This window comes from Pinus tabuliformis, chromosome 1_2, assembly GCF_031772625.1.
Source record: "Pinus tabuliformis cultivar Carrire ecotype Pingquan chromosome 1_2, CPIR1, whole genome shotgun sequence".
In the NCBI taxonomy this organism is placed as follows: Eukaryota; Viridiplantae; Streptophyta; class Pinopsida; order Pinales; family Pinaceae; genus Pinus; species Pinus tabuliformis.
The window spans coordinates 1,118,767,554-1,118,785,601 of record NC_142298.1 but is presented as its reverse complement, the minus strand read 5'-3'; positions in this window follow the sequence as shown (position 1 = coordinate 1,118,785,601).

The window sequence follows — 18,048 nt, the reverse complement described above, 5'->3', positions numbered from 1 at the left end:
ACACAATATTTTGTCACACCTCATGTTCACTTCTTGTTCCATATCCCAAAGTACCAAAATGTTGACAACCATTAAGTATATCCATCATGATACATAGACAAAAAGATCCTTGAAAAACTTAAGGAAAACTGCCTTGAGTCAATTCTAAAGAAGGTTAGCTAAAACCCTAATTTTTAGGGCCAATGCATTTTACTCCACTATCTGCCCGTGCTGATGGCAGGTTGCACTGTTTTACCTTAGCACTGCCAATGTGGGTTTTGATATTAAAACCCGCGCTGAACCTCTTCTAGCAGGTTTTCCCAAAATTGGGGAGAAGCTTGTGTGCTAGAAACTTCGAGAACGACGAGCTGGATATTGGTTGTTGTAGATATGGTCGAGCTCTCCCATTTGGAGCTCTTGATCTTATCATTATTGGTTTTCCCTTTGAGATGTGGACCTTCCTCCTTCTTTTGTGGATCCCTAACTCCCTCTCCCTTCCTATAAATCAACTCCCTTACATCTTCAAATGGTTGGTCATTGATTGCTGCATTCATATGCTAATATCATGCCTAAATGCTGCCCATTCTAACTTGGAGAAGGAGTGCTTGAGGAGTCTTGGCTTGGACTTGGACATCTACCAAAAGGAGGTCTCCAACATCAAGGCATAGGTTTTATGCTTCTCTTTTTAGTTCATTAATATATACATCCGATGTTCACTTTCCATAAATGTGTAAATGTTTATGCATTTAGCTTAATGCTCCTTGATCTATTCAACAGTTTATGTTTGATATATGCCACGTGTTGGGTCTCCAAAATGTCATCCACTTTCACCTATCATTTCCATCATTTTGCCCTCATTCTGTAACTCTATAGCCCCATAACCTTACATTAAGTAACCATTTTCATCATTACATGGGTTTATCATTATTATTTTCCAAGTCATTGATTTTAAGTATTATAAGTGAATTTGTGACTAAATGTTAGGAAATTAACATATTTTCATATATATCTAGAAGTGTTATGAGTTTTGTAATATTGTAGGCCTGCTTGGAGATTTTAGAAGGGTCCTACTTGGCCACCCAACCACAAATTCGAATTTCAAATTCCAACTCATGAAGATTTGTGGAATAATTGTAGAAGACGTGGATCATTAACTATGCACATTCAAAGGAGAATAATCATGGATGAGAGAAATTTGAGAAGATTTGTATCTTACATTTTTAGGAGATTGGTTGTAACCACAAGAGATAAATGTGGATTTAGGAGAGATCTAAGGATCTATATTTATTGAAAATTTATCCTTATTTTTTGTATAAATAGGAGTGCACCCTTCATACAAAGGGTTGTTAACTAATTAGTCATTAGTAGCTAGTTGCTAGTTGTTAGTTGGAGGTTCCAAGTTCCATCCAAGATGTGATTTGTAAAGTGAGGATAGAGAATTATTATAATATCTTGTAACTCGTTTTATGAAATACATATTGCCACTTTGATCTCCACGGTATGATGATAGTTGTTCAGTGTGCTTGCTGAGGAATGGAGGGCCCCCATCAACTTTATTTTGCACACTTTTGTACATATTGGTAACATATTGTAGTTGTTTTATTTCATTTATTTTCAACAAGTGTGTTTTCATTTTATGCAAGTGTGTTTTTCCTTTCAACAAGTGTGATTTCATTTCAGTAGGTGTGAGTGTGATTTCAATTTCAAGCAAGTGTGATTTCCTTGATGCAAGTGTGATTTCAACTTCTTTATGTTTGGTTTGGTTTGGATTAGATTGATTTAATCAACTTTGTAATTAGTTTTAATTCCATTATGTTAATCTATTATGATAAGTAACCACCTAGTACATATAGTACATGTATACCTCGTCAGTTCTACGAACCCCGAGTTGACAATTAATGACAGGGATTTAACTCGCAATTAAATCACCCAACATTTTGGCATCGTTGTCGAGGAGGTATACATAGGTGTTTATTTTGAAGTTTAAACAACTCATTATAGTTGCATTCATTTTTAGATGCATGGTTGAAATCATATTAAAATCATTTTTCATTTTAAATTTCAATAATTTTTCAAAACTTTGTACTAATTTGTGTGCACAACGGGAATTATCAATGAGTTGGAGTAATTCACAGACAATTAAGAATTTGAAGAATGTTCTTCCAAGAACTTTCTCGAATCTTAGCAATAGCTGGGATAGCTGCCTCTCAAGAAGAGTATACTTTAACTACATGGAGAAACTTTTCTATCTCTCCACCTCCACAAGAGGATATTCAAGTCTCTTTTGATTCCTCTTGCCAATCTATTGAAGAGATTAAACAATCATGCAATACTTTTGATGGGGAGAAACTAGTAGAAGCTAAGATTGAGGAATGCATAATAAAGGAAGATATTCAATGTGATTTAAACCAAGAAAGGAATCAAGAATTTCATGACCTTAATGAAATATGGTTCCAATCAAGGATCAAGTCACATCACTCTTTCATTGTTCCTTACTTCTTGATTGTATTATAAAAAACAACTGGACTTTCATGCATTGATGTGTTGTAATGCATATTTTTCATAACTAAGCATCAATATATTTTTACTCCTATTACGCACATGGTTACACTGGAAATATGCATACACTTGAAACAATTTTTCTCTTTCTAGTAGAATAGAGTATGATAGAATTAATGAATAAAAACCAAGTTTGGTAATGTGTTTTTCTTTTTTTAAGTTTTTTAAGTTAAATTTCATTTTATTTGCAATTTATTTATTGGTGGTGTAGTAAGAGCCACCCAACTCACTAATCATTTGTAGGAGGATGTAGAAAGAGAATGAATATTTGAGAAGGAGATGAATAGAATTTTGAGAGTCACAAATTGAAGTTATAAATCAAATCCTTTTTCTTTTTCTTTTTAAATTTCACATTCCAAATGAATAAAGAGTTTCGATATTCCTAAGTATGCTCTCTTCTTTTTCTCTCTACGACTTGGAAGATCAGAAAAGAAAATTGAACCAAGTTAGTTTTAAAATTTTGCAATAAAAATTGGATAAGAGATCTAAATTCATAATCAAAAGTATAATAACAGGATTTTATAAAGCTCAAATAGAAAAACTAATGTCTCCAATGGATCCAGCATTGTCGAAAACCCCTGTTTTGACTCTTTTTGCACCTCATTTGGCCAAAAATTGAGTAAAATATCATTGTTTCAAGTTTTTGCCCAATTTTGTTGTTAATAATCCTAAAATTCAACCCAAACCCGGTGTTGTGGGGAAAAGTATCCAACACGGAATGACCCTCTCCCACTCTAAGGGTGATAGTTCCTTAGCAACAGTCAAAGCAAAGCTATCTAGGATTACTTCTTTATGACATGCAAAAGAGGAAAGGAAGAGATCCACTTACCGATGTCTTGCGCAAATGGTCGATCCAATTTTCTCTCTTTGCTGCTTGCTCCCAGCTCCTTGTCTTCTCACGGGCCCAGCTACACAAGATCCTGCGAACAAGACGAGAAAAGGAAACTACAAGAAGCATGCATTCATAATTGATTCAAGGATTAGCATAAATCAAATACGCAAGTAAGACAATACATCATTGAAACACATGCGAATAGAAGAACCTCAAATGCTTTATTAATAGAAGAAAGTAAGGTTCAGGCGGTGATACAACCATAAGAGGCCCAATCCAGCATCACCTTCCCGACGGAAAGAAATCTCCTCTTCACCTCCCTCAAGCAATCACCCAATACTCTCAACTGTAAACCAACAACAATTCTTTGCACAAAATTCCGGCCTCTAGATCCCATGGGATGAGATCCTTATATAGAGTTTTGGAGTGAAGATAAGTCAGCTTGATGTGTGACTATTGTCCTCTTCAACCCCAGTTGTTCTTCAGTTCTTGAGTCCACTTGGAGATTCTACCTTCCACTCGGAGTTTTAGAACCTCTTACTCTTCACTTAGGCGAATCTTTTGATCCAAGTGTCATTTTGGAAGCTTCCTGGGCACTGACACATTGAGGAAAGATTCCTCCACATGTCCAAATTCGCTCAACGCAGGTAGCCTTTGATGAAGTTGACATTCAGTGCAGGTACACCATGGAGCAGTTGACATTCAGCGCAGATGCCCAGTGGAGCAGTTGCTATGATCCAAAATTGACCTGTTTTTGAGTGTTTTTCAGTGGAGAACTGATCTGAAGTGCTGTGGTTTGCTGACCTTGTTCCTCTAGGGGTAGGAACAACATGTTTAGGGACTTTGGATCCCTCAGATTATTGACATTTCATGCTCCATGCTGTAAGGCACAAAAATGTCTATAACAGTTGCCCCCTAAAGTATGAGGTCGTTTATCGGGTGAAATGCTTTATTAGGAGGATCCGAAGTTCATTCAATCGTCGGGAGCTGACCTGTAACAAAATACAATACAATACATTATTTTTCATACTGCTTTCATGATCTAGCTGATGCGGGCATTTCCCATGCTCAGCTTTATAAATACATTTTCTGTACATAAACAGACGATCGTCTGATAGTAGACTGATAATTCTCTGCTTAAATTATCATCCTTTTAGTAGGATGATCATCTGCTACACATGTCTATGTCTTTATCTCCTGAATATATATCGCAACCCGGATGGATGAAACTAGATCTGGCGTTTTCAAACTTGTCCGATCTTCACTCTAAGTACAGGTCGATCCATGTGAGAATTTCTTGGAGTCGAACATGGAAAGACATTGCTTGATTACCAGTCAATAATGTAAACTGTTAACAAGCGCGAGAGGAATCACCGATAATGATGATGACCCTCAAGGTACTGCAGCACAATTCACGTGGCATGAATATAGGATTTGGCATCGAACACCACGCAAAGTCTCCCGGTCGAAGGTCATTAATGTATACCTATCACCGGAAGTGAGAAACTTGCCATTGAGGCATGCAAGCTTCAAAGTACTGAGGGGGTGTTCCTAGATCAACTTCTTGGATAATGAGCTAATGTCGACAAGAAGCGATCTGTCAAAGGAGGGCCTTAATGAATCCCACATCAGTGACACGGAACGGAGCTAGTAATTGTGATGATGGTGAAAACGATCTGTGAAATATGATTCAGGGTGGCGGTCATGAAAGGATGAAAGATGATGTATGGCAGTGGATGGGACCCGGTTGACACTCTCTGAATGACATCTCTTGAACATATAACGACACTAATGTGATGGATCGGTAGCATTACCCCAAATGTGGATGGTATGGCGAGACCATGGTGAAGGGACCAGTGAATGAAAACAACCCAACCCGATGTTTTTACGGAGGCAAAAGTGTCATGTTCAAGAGCGACTTGCTACCATTAAGCTTTGAGGTTCTCCCAATTTTTCCCCAGTCATTTCTGACCAGTACCTCTTTATTTTTGTCAAGCTTGAGGAGGATAACATATGCTTGTTCTATAACCTGCCCTTTGGGCAAGCCCATCGCTATGTTTTAACGAGCCTAGCGATAGGGAAACTCGTTCTCGTCTAAAGACAAGTTTGTCGCTATTCAATATTTTTAACGAGCCTAGCGACAAAGACAACTCGGTCCTTTTCATTTTTAGAGAGTCTAAAAAGGGTACATAAAGTTAACTCCAAAGGTCCTTTTTCGTCATCTAATCCCTTAAGTCCGAAAAAGTATAAAACAATACAGAAGGGATGAATGTTCGATAGCTTTATCGAGCCGAACTAGACAAGCGCTCGATCTTTTTGTGCAATAATCCCTCAGGTCCAAAAAGATTAAAATCTAGAGGAGGGATAGCTCTTCCGGTCCCTTTAACGAGCTGGAAGGCCAAAACTCGGCAAACTTTTCATATTTTACGAGTCAGTGAAAAGAGCTCAAAGAAGACTCGTATTTTGAGGAACGAGTGATAAATAGGGATAGCAGCAGATTCCAGGTACAGGTTGGAATTTTCCAATCACGGCAATGTTACAAGGATGGCTAGGTGAAATCACTCTTCACAGCTGTTCCTCAAAATAGGTAAACAATCAAGTGGATGTGAATGATCGGCCAAATGACGAGTGGAGGTGACGGTGCAAACACGACCAAGGTTTTTATGGCTGATGAATCTACGGTCTCAAATGGCTATTTACCGGTTCATTTTTTCTTGATGAGCTTGAACTCTGGGGGAAGCTTGCTCACATGTGCATTTATTTTTTAACGAGCATGAACTCCTGCTAAAACTGCTCGGTTTTGCGTTTATTTTTTAATGAGCATGAACTTTGCCAAAACTGCTCGTTTTGCGTTTACTTTTTAACGAGCATGAGCTTTGCCAAAACTGCTCGTTTTGCGTTTATTTTTTAACGAGCATGAACTTTGCCAAAACTGCTCGTTTTTACCAGTCATAAAGTAGGAAGGTCTCCTAGAGCTCGCTATTTTTTAAGGAGCTTCATCTCACTACGCTTTGCTCCATATCCTCTCTTTGTGCAAGCTGGGTATCGACTAATCCTACGAGTTTAACGGGTTAGACCTACAGGTTTAAAGGGAGGACCTAAAAAACTAAAAAACAAAATAGCCGCCCGTGCTTGCATTCCAAGAGGTTTGCATGCCCCCAGGTATAAAGTCTAATTTCAAGGTCGCCCCTACTTATCCGTCAAAAAACCCTGTTTTTAACGGGTGAGGCTTACCTCTTTCAGGTTACCCAAAGATTGTTCTGCTAATCCTTTCAAACAAAATCTTTCTTCGGCGATGCCTACCGACATAGACAACGGTGAATGACGTTGCTCCGTCAAACACTTAACTTTAACAAAAGAATCTTTTTCCAGAACAACCCCACTCCCAATCACCCCTTCTTCTTCATGAGAGTTCTTGCCGACTCTTTCTTTTACGAAGATGAAGGAGGGGACGGGGTACGGACTAGTCATATTCTCCCGCGGAAATTCTACTTTACACCCAAGGTTTTCTCTGCCCAAAGCAGACCAGGATGCATGCCCCCTGGGTTCCAGCCCTACTTTCCCGAATCACTCACACTCATCAGGAAGAAGAACCGGAGGTGGAGACCTTTCTTGATCGAAAAGACCATTCAGGATAGGTATGTGACTATTTGCGATGCGTGATCCCGGGAATGAAAGTTGGTCTACGAGCTTGACCATTCTTCCTTCGTGTGGAAAACACATTATTCGAAAGAGTGAGGAGACTATTGCTCCCATGCAATATATGTAGTCTCGTCCAAGGAGTAGGTTATAATCCAAGGGTCCTTGGACGACCATCAAGTTCATCTTGACAGCCTTCCCTTTCAAGGTAATAGGCACATTAGGTAGAATCCCTAATGGTCGACTGGTTCCTTTATCGAAACCCGAGAGATTCCTTATCTCGGGCAAAAGCGTCGGGCAACCCAGTGCTTTCCAAGTAGTAGAGGATAGGATACTCACAGATGCCCCTTCATCAATGATAGTTCCAGCCATCACCATTTTGTATATTTGGACTATAATTCTGAATGGTATACTGGCTGGTAACCGGGGTCTGCCTAGTTGGTTCCAATCAAAGGACACAACCAGGTTGCTTGGTGGTGGGACCGAATATATGGCCGGATATGATCCTGACGATGCTCCTTCCTGCGATAAAGGAGTGGGCGCATTGCCCTGATGTTCATCAGAATCGGTGTTGATGAAAAGAATCTGGATGGTGTCATCCTTACTCTCTTCGGTGAGGGTGTCAGCCGAAGATGGATCTTCAGTGACTGTGTCATTTGAAGACGAAACTTCTGAAGGGAGAACCGGGTCAACTGCCGTTTCGACCTTTGGACTTTCGTCCGGTCCGGATTCAGTAGGTTCATTTTCAGTGACTGACGCTTCAGCTGGCCCCATGAGCGGGGCAGCTGTATTTTCAACCAACGAAGGACTTGGCGCGAGTTTTTGGTATCCAGGAGGAAGTAGCAACGGTGCAACCGGTTGATCTTCCAAAACTCTCTTTACTTCGTCTAAAAAGGGACAACGGCAGAGGGTGTGATTGCCTTCACACAGTTCGCAGGGGAATCTCGTTCCCCCTCGTTGTCTAGAACCTTCACTTTCGCTGGTCGATGGTAAGCATTCAACCTGGCTGTCAGAGGTTGATGCTTCTGAACTGTGCAAACGAGGGGACCAGTCCCTTAGTATTCAGGGAATACTGGGACAATCACGGTGGAAGTGGTCTCCTTCACATATGACACATGGCGACTTAGGCCCGGTCTGTGCTGTGTGTGGATTTTGGTTAGATGTCTTTTGCTTGCCCCCAGCCGCCTTTGGCTCCTTCTGCTTCTTTTCCTTCTTCTTCTTCTCCTTCTTCTTCTCTATGGGAGCTCTGCTTTCGGCGGCTCTACCTTTCGAAGAGGAAGGATCGGAATCCTTCTTCTTCTCCACGGGAGCTCTGCTTTCGGCGGCTCTACCTTTCGAAGAGGAAGGACCGGAGGAAGATTTATAAGAAGTGGAAGGCTGGAGGGCAGCTCTAGACTGGTCTAACTGTTGACTCGACTGTTCAGGAACCGTGGTGTTCTGAACTACAGTGGTTGAGAATAGCCAAACTGGCAGGCCAATCGTCAGCCCTGGAAGCGACAACGTGGCCATGTGGGGCGCACCAACTTCTCCCCAAGAGGAGAAAGGGCTAGGATTCCCATCATGTGGAATCCCCTGGTTGGTGTGTTCCATGTTCTCAACCTAAAGATCAACGCAGGAATAAGGGGTGATTATGTTCCGTTTAAAATGAATTTTATATGACGACGCTTTAGACACAACTTGCTTTTTCACTTTTTAAGAGTCGAGAAAAAGCTAAAGATGACTCTAGTCCCCTTCGATGTATTAATGAGCCCGAAGTGACAAATGCTCGGATGGACTTTTTCAGTTATAGAGTTTGAAAAAGGCCAAAAGAAACTACTCTGGAGTTCTAGGCAGAGGGTGTGCCAAACCTTTCGCGAAACCACAGAATACGTTTTACGGTACGAGTGGTCGATCTTCGTGAATGCTGTGTTCACTGCATCGCGATCAGTAGGGCGGCCGACACGGCTTCCTATGGATAAAGGCTTTGTTCCTATAGGGGTCTCCCAATATACGCGACGGTACGCGGGAGCACAAGTCCGTATTAGTGCTATCGTCCCTCAGGAGGAATCACCCACCTTCTTAGAGATCGACAGTCACTATGTTTAACGACGCCGGAACACGTCTCTACCTAGACCTCTACTGTGTTTCGTTATGTTTCAAAGCGTTGTTATGTAAATTCAGTTCGTTTTAGGTTGATCTTGCTTAGCAGTTTGCCTTTATGGATCACCACGTGATGTATGATACAACTCCTAAATGCAGTCTAAGAATGATAAGCAAGCTTTTTCAATTCTTTCAACTTATGAAAATCTTAACTACTGAGGGAAAAGAAAGACATCATCTTTTCAAATAGATCATAGAGCACACACTGATGCACTTTTCTTAAATCAACATGCAAACTGTCAAAATGCATATGCACAATGCAAGTATTTCTTTTCTTCTCCCTTAATGTTGATGTATTACAAAAAGAAAGCTGTTGTATAATTTCGAATTCAATTTCAAGCGAAAGCAAACAAGTTTGTGTCCAATAATCAAAAGATCACCTTAAGATTCACTCGTTTCAACACAAGAAATACTGAAATTCGAACCATATAACAAAAGCAAATGCTCAAGCAGCTATGAACAACAATAAACTAACTCTTAGAATCAAAACGACACTTTATCACAGGTCTAGATCCAAGAGGCCATAGCAAGACTAGTTCACTTTCGCTACGGGAAACTGTGAATGAGAGTAAGAAATAAAATAAGAAAAATCACGGTTTCTTCATACAACTGAGGCGAAATGATGGCAAAGAAAGATAGTTTCAGATGGGTATACAGGTTGACAACAGGCTGCAAAAACAATACTGAAAACTGGGCAACAGAAGGCAGGGAACCCCAATTGCACAATGCAAAACTGGTTCAGCGCAGGTAGGACACTGTCAGTTTGACATTCAGCGTAGGTAGCCCCTTCGGGACCTGCGTTGCAACGCAGGGAGCCTTCACTGCAGTTGCACTGAAGAGAAAACTTTCGTCTCTCTTTGGTTCCGGGTCACAGATTGCTCAAAAATCAACTGTTTTAGGCCAAATCAGAGGCTATCAACCAGGTATACACTAGAGGATGATTAAAGGAAGATGAACACTATCACAAAGAGCTAATAAGAGTCCTTGTGGATCAGCTCTTCAGATCATAAACATGCCCAAAACTGAGCTAGAGTAGCTGCCCTCTACTTTGCCTTCGAAGGATTCGAATGCAGTTCGATTCGGTACTCCTTTTGTTTAGGAAATGAATAGCAAGAAACACAAGCTACCAACAAGACACGATCCCCAGCGGAGTCGCCAGTCTGTTGTGGGGAAAAGTATCCAACACGGAATGACCCTATCCCACTCTAAGGGTGATAGTTCCTTAGCAACAGTCAAAGCAAAGCTATCTAGGATTACTTCTTTATGACATGCAAAAGAGGAAAGGAAGAGATCCACTTACCGATGTCTTGCGCAAATGGTCGATCCAATCTTCTCTCTTTGCTGCTTGCTCCCAGCTCCTTGTCTTCTCACGGGCCCAGCTACACAAGATCCTGCGTACAAGACGAGAAAAGGAAACTACAAGAAGCATGCATTCATAATTGATTCAAGGATTAGCATAAATCAAATACGCAAGTAAGACAATACATCATTGAAACACATGCGAATAGAAGAACCTCAAATGCTTTATTAATAGAAGAAAGTAAGGTTCAGGCGGTGATACAACCATAAGAGGCCCAATCCAGCATCACCTTCCCGACGGAAAGAAATCTCCTCTTCACCTCCCTCAAGCAATCACCCAATACTCTCAACTGTAAACCAACAGCAATTCTTTGCACAAAATTCTGGCCTCTAGATCCCATGGGATGAGATCCTTATATAGAGTTTTGGAGTGAAGATAAGTCAGCTTGATGTGTGACTGTTGTCCTCTTCAACCCCAGTTGTTCTTCAGTTCTTGAGTCCACTTGGAGATTCTACCGTCCACTCGGAGTTTTAGAACCTCTTACTCTTCACTTAGGTGAATCTTTTGATCCAAGTGTCATTTTGGAAGCTTCCTGGGCACTGACACATTGAGGAAAGATTCCTCCACATGTCCAAATTCGCTCAGCGCAGGTAGCCTTTGATGAAGTTGACATTCAGCGCAGGTACACCATGGAGCGGTTGACATTCAGCGCAGATGCCCAGTGGAGCAGTTGCTATGATCCAAAATTGACCTGTTTTTGAGTGTTTTTCAGTGGAGAACTGATCTGAAGTGCTGTGGTTTGCTGACCTTGTTCCTCTAGGGGTAGGAACAACATGTTTAGGGACTTTGGATCCCTCAGATTATTGACATTTCATGCTCCATGCTGTAAGGCACAAAAATGTCTATAACACCCGGCTTGTGCGCCTCGAATGCGGAAACTAAATGAAAACCTAGCCTACATTTCTGATCAATGGTCGAATTTGTAAGACAATTAAAATCTACATTTAGCCCCAGTTCTAAAAATCTCGGTCACATAAGCACCATATGACCACATTAGGTGTCAATTTTTGGGGGCTCTGTCTACCTGGGGCACACCCTCGGTCACATAGGTTCCACATAGGACCTTGGATGGTGCTTAAGGGTTGGCTCCCTTTGTCCTCCGAATGGTGCTCTGACTAGCACTTGGTCATGATTGTTGGGCATGCGAGTCGGTGCTATGGCGTGGACAACGGTTCTGGCGCTCGGTTACATTGTTGTAGTGCTGTGGTGATGACTTGTGTGCTGGGCTAGTGCCTATCCCTTGGCTCTCCACTCACGTTTCCATGGCAGTGGTGTGACCAGGGGATACGCCTTAGCCTAACCCCTCGACCAAATGGTGCGCATGTAAACTTTAAATATGCATTGGGTCATAGTTATAATAAGAAATATAGGACAATCAAATTGGTAGAAGTGCTTTATTGGTAGGTATGAGGTCTCAATTTTGATTCTGGTGGTGGTCGTTTGGCTTGACACAAAATCTTGTCCCACCATGAGGAGGTCACGTGGAAACCATTAGTTGGCCCACATGGCACTCCCTCATTGGCCCTCTACACAAAACCGTAACCAATAAAAAACAAACACGTGTCAACCAATCAACCAGTGACAAATGTCAAACACGCATTGACCGATGAGAAACATTCAAACTTGCCAGGTCATGACCCAGGCATCGTATGTATTACTGACTGGGCATTCCTGCAACTAAATAATCATTTTTTAGTTCTTTCCTAAAACTAATAGAACACAATTCCAGGAGCATATGAAGTTGGATTTGAGTGAAACAAGTTATGTTGGATTCAGGGAGACGAGATCTATGTTTTGGTGTTATTTTCAAGTTGATCCAAGAATTTTGAATTTTGAGCATTTTCTTGATCCACGGGATCATGGACAAGGGTGGAGTGCTAGAGAAAAAGAAAAAATGCAGTTATGGACTTAGAATTTCATAAAAACCTGTAAATATTAAAAACCTAAGTGTAATAATTGATAAACCACCTTCAAAGTCTAATTGCAAGTTTTAAAGCAGCAAGGCATTGCAACGATCCATATTTTTGGTAGCTATAGAATCGACACAATTTAGTAGCTTATGCAAATTTTTTTTATGGTCTATTGATGAAGCATTAAGTGTGTGGAGAAGAGGTCTCAAGCTCAAAATTGGTTAGAAACACAATGAAGAATTCACCACAAAACAATAACAGGTGATCCATGGTACTGATCAAGTAAAAATGCATTTAATTTTTTGTCCTCGAATTTGTTTTATTAGTATTATTTTTTAGTTTTTTTGTGTATATATCAAATGAAGAGGAACTAATCACCTCTCTCTTTTGATAGTCTTACATTTTATTGCAGAAAAATTGCTAAGTTTTTGCAAGTTCGAGGATGATGAAAGAAGATCACTATATGCATGAGTACCTTTTTAAAGACTAACTTTCTTTCAAAAGAGCATGATCATTCAATGTAAAATCAGATCCACTACACCATTTCTACTAAACACATACCAATTTTACCATTGCTACACATTTTAAGCCTGCAGTCAATCCATAATTGTCCATCTCCCTACTACCAAAAACTCATTTCCCTTTGCAATCTTCATACTTTCCTTCCTAACTCTTACTCACCTTTAACCCAAAATAAATTCATTCAAATCCCTTACAAAGCTGAACCATCCCATTTTCCATTTCCTTCCTGTCAAATAAACCTTGCTTCGATGCAAATTTTCCATCTATAGTTCTTCAAAATATTATTGTATACTCACATTAGATGATGGAGGATTCATTAAGGCCTCCCTTCTAACAAGTTTTGACCCATTGACTCTGACACATCATCTGGGATCAAGACTAGAGATCTTTCAAGTACCTTGAGGCTTGCATGCCTTAATGGCAATTTCTCTCGCCAATAAACAATGGGAATACATCAATGTCCCATGTTTGTCGAACGTTCTAGGTGACTCAACTTCGACACATCTATTTGTACCTAGTAAGATGTACTTAGGCATCTTGACTCTCATTGACATCAATGGTGAGTAGTCTCGTGTTGGTTAATGGCATTCATTAATGGCCAGTAATATAACAATTTATTTCTGTGTTCAACATCGACACATCTATTCACATAGATAAGAATTATGCCACTGAGTGGGAACAAATGAAGACTACATGATTTCAGCAGTTTGCAGCAGGACTCAATTTAGCAGCCATAGCAATAAAGATTCCAATCTCATCCTAAATTCATACAACCAAGGGAAAGGAGAAGCATATCAGATTCTTTTACTTCATATTCCATGATCCAGCAACAGTCACTACACTCTTCTATATACATAGATTGTCCACTTTTCAGGTAGGTGAAGGTATGTAATTTTCTAATTTTTAATCATGTAATTCCTTAAATGCTAAAATTGTGATTTTGGAAAATCCCTCACCACATTCATATTCCCTTTCTCATTTGCAAGAAAACTGAAAACACCTAAAGTTTGGGGGAAGAGATATTCATATTTCATGCCAGATGTCACATTTCATTTCATCCTAACCAACATATTTTTCCCAAATCAACTATTATTGCATTTTGATTCAAAAAATTTATATGTTTTGCAATGATCAATTTATGAGCACATTAAATGGTTGATAGTCACTATGGGACTTAAAAAGGAATTCTCAATGTTTTCAAGTATTTTGATGCAACAAAAAAAATAAAATTATTGTTACACAAGAACCAATACTCATAAAATTTTGGTTGTCACACAAGAACCAACCATACAAAATATATGTTGCAATCAAATGTATTTCAAAGTGCACTTTGCAAAGAATAAAATTATCAAATGATATGATTATGCAAAGTTAAAAGAGAATCAATGCAAAGCCAAAGCTTATATGGAATCAAAACATTTCAAGAATATTAACTTATGATTAAGAATCAATGCAATAGTTGCATGAGGACATGGAACATCTTCAGTTGGGGGGTTTGTTGGGTCTCCAAAATGTCATCCACTTTCACCTTCATTTCCATCATTTTACCCTCATTCCATAACTCTATAGCCCCATAACCTTACATTAAGTAACCATTTTCATCATTACATGGGTTTATCATTATTATTTTCCAAGTCATTGATTTTAAGTATTATAAGTGAATTTGTGATTAAATGTTAGGAAATTAACATATTTTCATATATATCTAAAAGTGTTATGAGTTTTGTGATATTGTAGGCCTACTTGGAGATTCTAGAAGGGTCCTACTTGGCCACCCAACCACAAATTTGAATTTCAAATTCCAACTCATGAAGATTTGTGGAATAATTGTAGAAGATGTGGATCATTAACTATGCACATTCAAAGGAGAAGAATCATGGATGAGAGAATTTTGAGAGGATTTGTATCTTACATTTTTAGGAGATTGGTTGTAACCACAAGAGATAAATGTGGATTTAGGAGAGATCTAAGGATCTATATTTATTGAATAGTTATCCTTAATTTTTATATAAATAGGAGTGCACCCTTCATACAGAAGGTTGTTAACTAATTAGTCATTATTAGCTAGTTTCTAGTTGTTAGTTAGAGGTTCCAAGTTCCATCCAAGATGTGATTTGTAAAATGAGGATAGAGAATTCTTGTAATATCTTGTAATTCATTTTATGAAATACATATTGCCACTTTGATCTCCACAATGTGATGATAGTTGTATAGTGTGCTTGCTGAGGAATGGAGGCTCCCTATCAACCATAGTTTGCACACCTTTGTACATATTGGTAACATATTGTAGTTGTTTTATTTCATTTATTTTCAGCAAGTGTGTTTTCATTTTATGCAAGTGTGTTTTCCTTTCAGCAAGTGTGATTTCATTTCAGCATGTATGAGTGTGATTTCAATTCAATAAGTGTAATTTCAATTATGCAAGTGTGGTGTGATATCAATTATGCAAGTGTGGTGTGATTCCAATTCTGCTAGTGTGATTTGATTTATGTAAGTGTGGTGTGATTTCATTTATGTAAATGTGATTTCAATTCTACAAGTGTGATTTCCTTGATGCAAGTGTGATTTCAATTTCTTTATGTTTGGTTTGGTTTGGATTAGATTGATTTAATTAACTTTATAATTATTTTTAATTGCATTAGGTTAATCTATTATGATAAGTAACCACTTAGTACATATAGTACAGTTATACCTCGTTAGTTCTATGAACCCTGGGTTGACAATTAATAACATGGATTTAACTCGCAATTAAATCACCCAACATTTTAGTGTCATTGTCGAGGAGGTATACATAGGCGTTTATTTTTAAGTTTAGAAAACTCATTATAGTTGCATTCAGTTTTAGATGCACGGTACTTAGACGTAAAGAACAAGCAAGGAGCAAGCCTGGAAGCAAAGGGATCGAAGTCACCTTCAAAGGATTGAGCAATTAGCATCAAAGCGAGGTAGATCTCTCTCTCTCTCTCTCTCTCTGCATTTTAAATGTAAACTAGGAAATTCTTCATTAGTTTGTTGCTAGACCCACTCATTGGGATAGAGAGATTGCCTCTGTCTGCAGAAGGGGTTTGCCTTCACAACAAAATGGTGACTCCACTAGGGAAGTTATAGCCTCTTCAATCTCTTTTCTCATCTGATCTCCTGATCAGTTTGACGGACCATCAATTTCTGAGTTAGTTTGAGTTTGAGTAGGCCTGCACAATCACTAATTGCCACCTTAGAGTGTTAATTCTAGTGTGTTTGTGGAAATATTTTTATTTTTTTGCCTTTTTCCTCGTCCAACGCATTTTTTTCTCTAACAGTCACATTGCCATATCATTTTCCTTTAAAACAATCGCGTTTATCCCCTGTTCAGTTCCATTTTGGCCATTATAGTCTCGTTGATATCAGATATTGGAAAAAATTTAGGGTTTCTCTGTCAAAATCCAGTGTGTTTGAGCCCCTGAGGTCTTTTCTTTTGTCCTGTGTGATTGGATTTATTGGTGTTTTGTCTAATTACCTGATTTGATTAGAAAATTCTTGTCTTTTTGAGCTTTCAAGTGTTTGAGTGAAATTGGATTGATTTTAGGGTTTATAGGTCATTTGATTGTCACTTGTTGCTTGTAAGTGTCACTGAGTTTGTGGTTTGTTGATTGGTTAGATCTAGTTATTTGTTAAAATCATTCAAAACATTGGTTTGCATTAGTTTCGGTTTGTCTTTTACAAAGTTTCTTTTCAATTGTATTAGGTCATCTTGCATTTGAGATTCATATTTGTTATTCATCAAGCATAGATTACATTGCTTGGTTTACAAACTGAAAAGGGTGCATTTGTTCAAAAGAGAAAAGTGAAAGACATTTTCATTGAGTGCTTTTGGATTTGATTTGGTGTTGCTTTGATTGGTGCATTGTTTGCATTAGGAACATTTGAATCAAAAATCTCATTTTTTGTTTTAGTTGAAGCTTAATTGCATTAGAGCATCTAAAATCAAAGAGAACATCATTTAGATAAAGTGCATCTTAGTAAAGTAAAAATCATTTTTCTTTCGATAGATTGTGTATTTGATAGTGAAAGTGAAATTTAGTTTTTGCTTTTGCATATTGCATTTCGAAAGAAAATTTAGTGGAGGCATGTTATTTGATCCATTCTCTTTTTTGATGTGTTGATTGATTGAATTCTCTTCCCTTGTTAGTATAGCATCCATCAAAGTGAAAAGTTCCCTTTTCTCATTTAGTTGCATTTTAGGATTTAGGTGACATCGTTTGAGCCCAAAAATTGAAACATAACTCAAGATCAACATTAAAATTTGCTCAATTAACCTAAGGATCATTTGAAACTTAACACAAACATTTAAAGGTCTAGGCTAGAGATGTGTTCTGACATCTATAAACCTAGCAGTTGTCGTTAACTACCTGCATTGTATCATGAGGGTGAAATCGTGTTTCACGTACGAAAGTATGCAGGAGGTTCTCTATTACTCTCAGGTATATCAGAGGCACTCTAGTATCACAAGTATATGGGAATTCTCTCATCGAACAATTATGCATCAAACAACGCTAACATGGACTTGTGCTCCCCATACCATCAAGTATATATTGGGAGACCCCACTAGGTTTCTATCCTTTAGCCACACGTAACCAAGCCAACTACCTTGTAGATGTGATACACTGAACATAGCATTCGGGGATATCAGTCATCGTACGTTAAGTCCTTGGTTTTGGCTACGGTGTATATAGCGGTTCACGGATACTTGGTAAACCCTCTTGCCTAGTACACCCTTTTTTATTTATTTCTTGTTTTTAAGTTCTAAAATTTAACTGCCCATGATAACATGACTTACCTATGCAGTTATCCTTGGCCTCATATTGCCTGATTAATAGTAAATTTTAATTGTAAGCTCAAATCAACCACCTCCTTTTGTTTTTGAGAGAAGGTCATCGTGGTTGAACCATCAGGTTCACCTTACATATCCCCTTCATCATCTAACACTAAAGGGTCATCACAAGGATTCCATCCTGAGATTTCACAGTCACTTGAAGCCCAAGGTTTTGAACTTGGAATTATCCCGAGTATTCAACCCCTTGCTTCTCGTCCTCCACCTCGAGAGTCATCATCTTCAGAATCTGATCCAG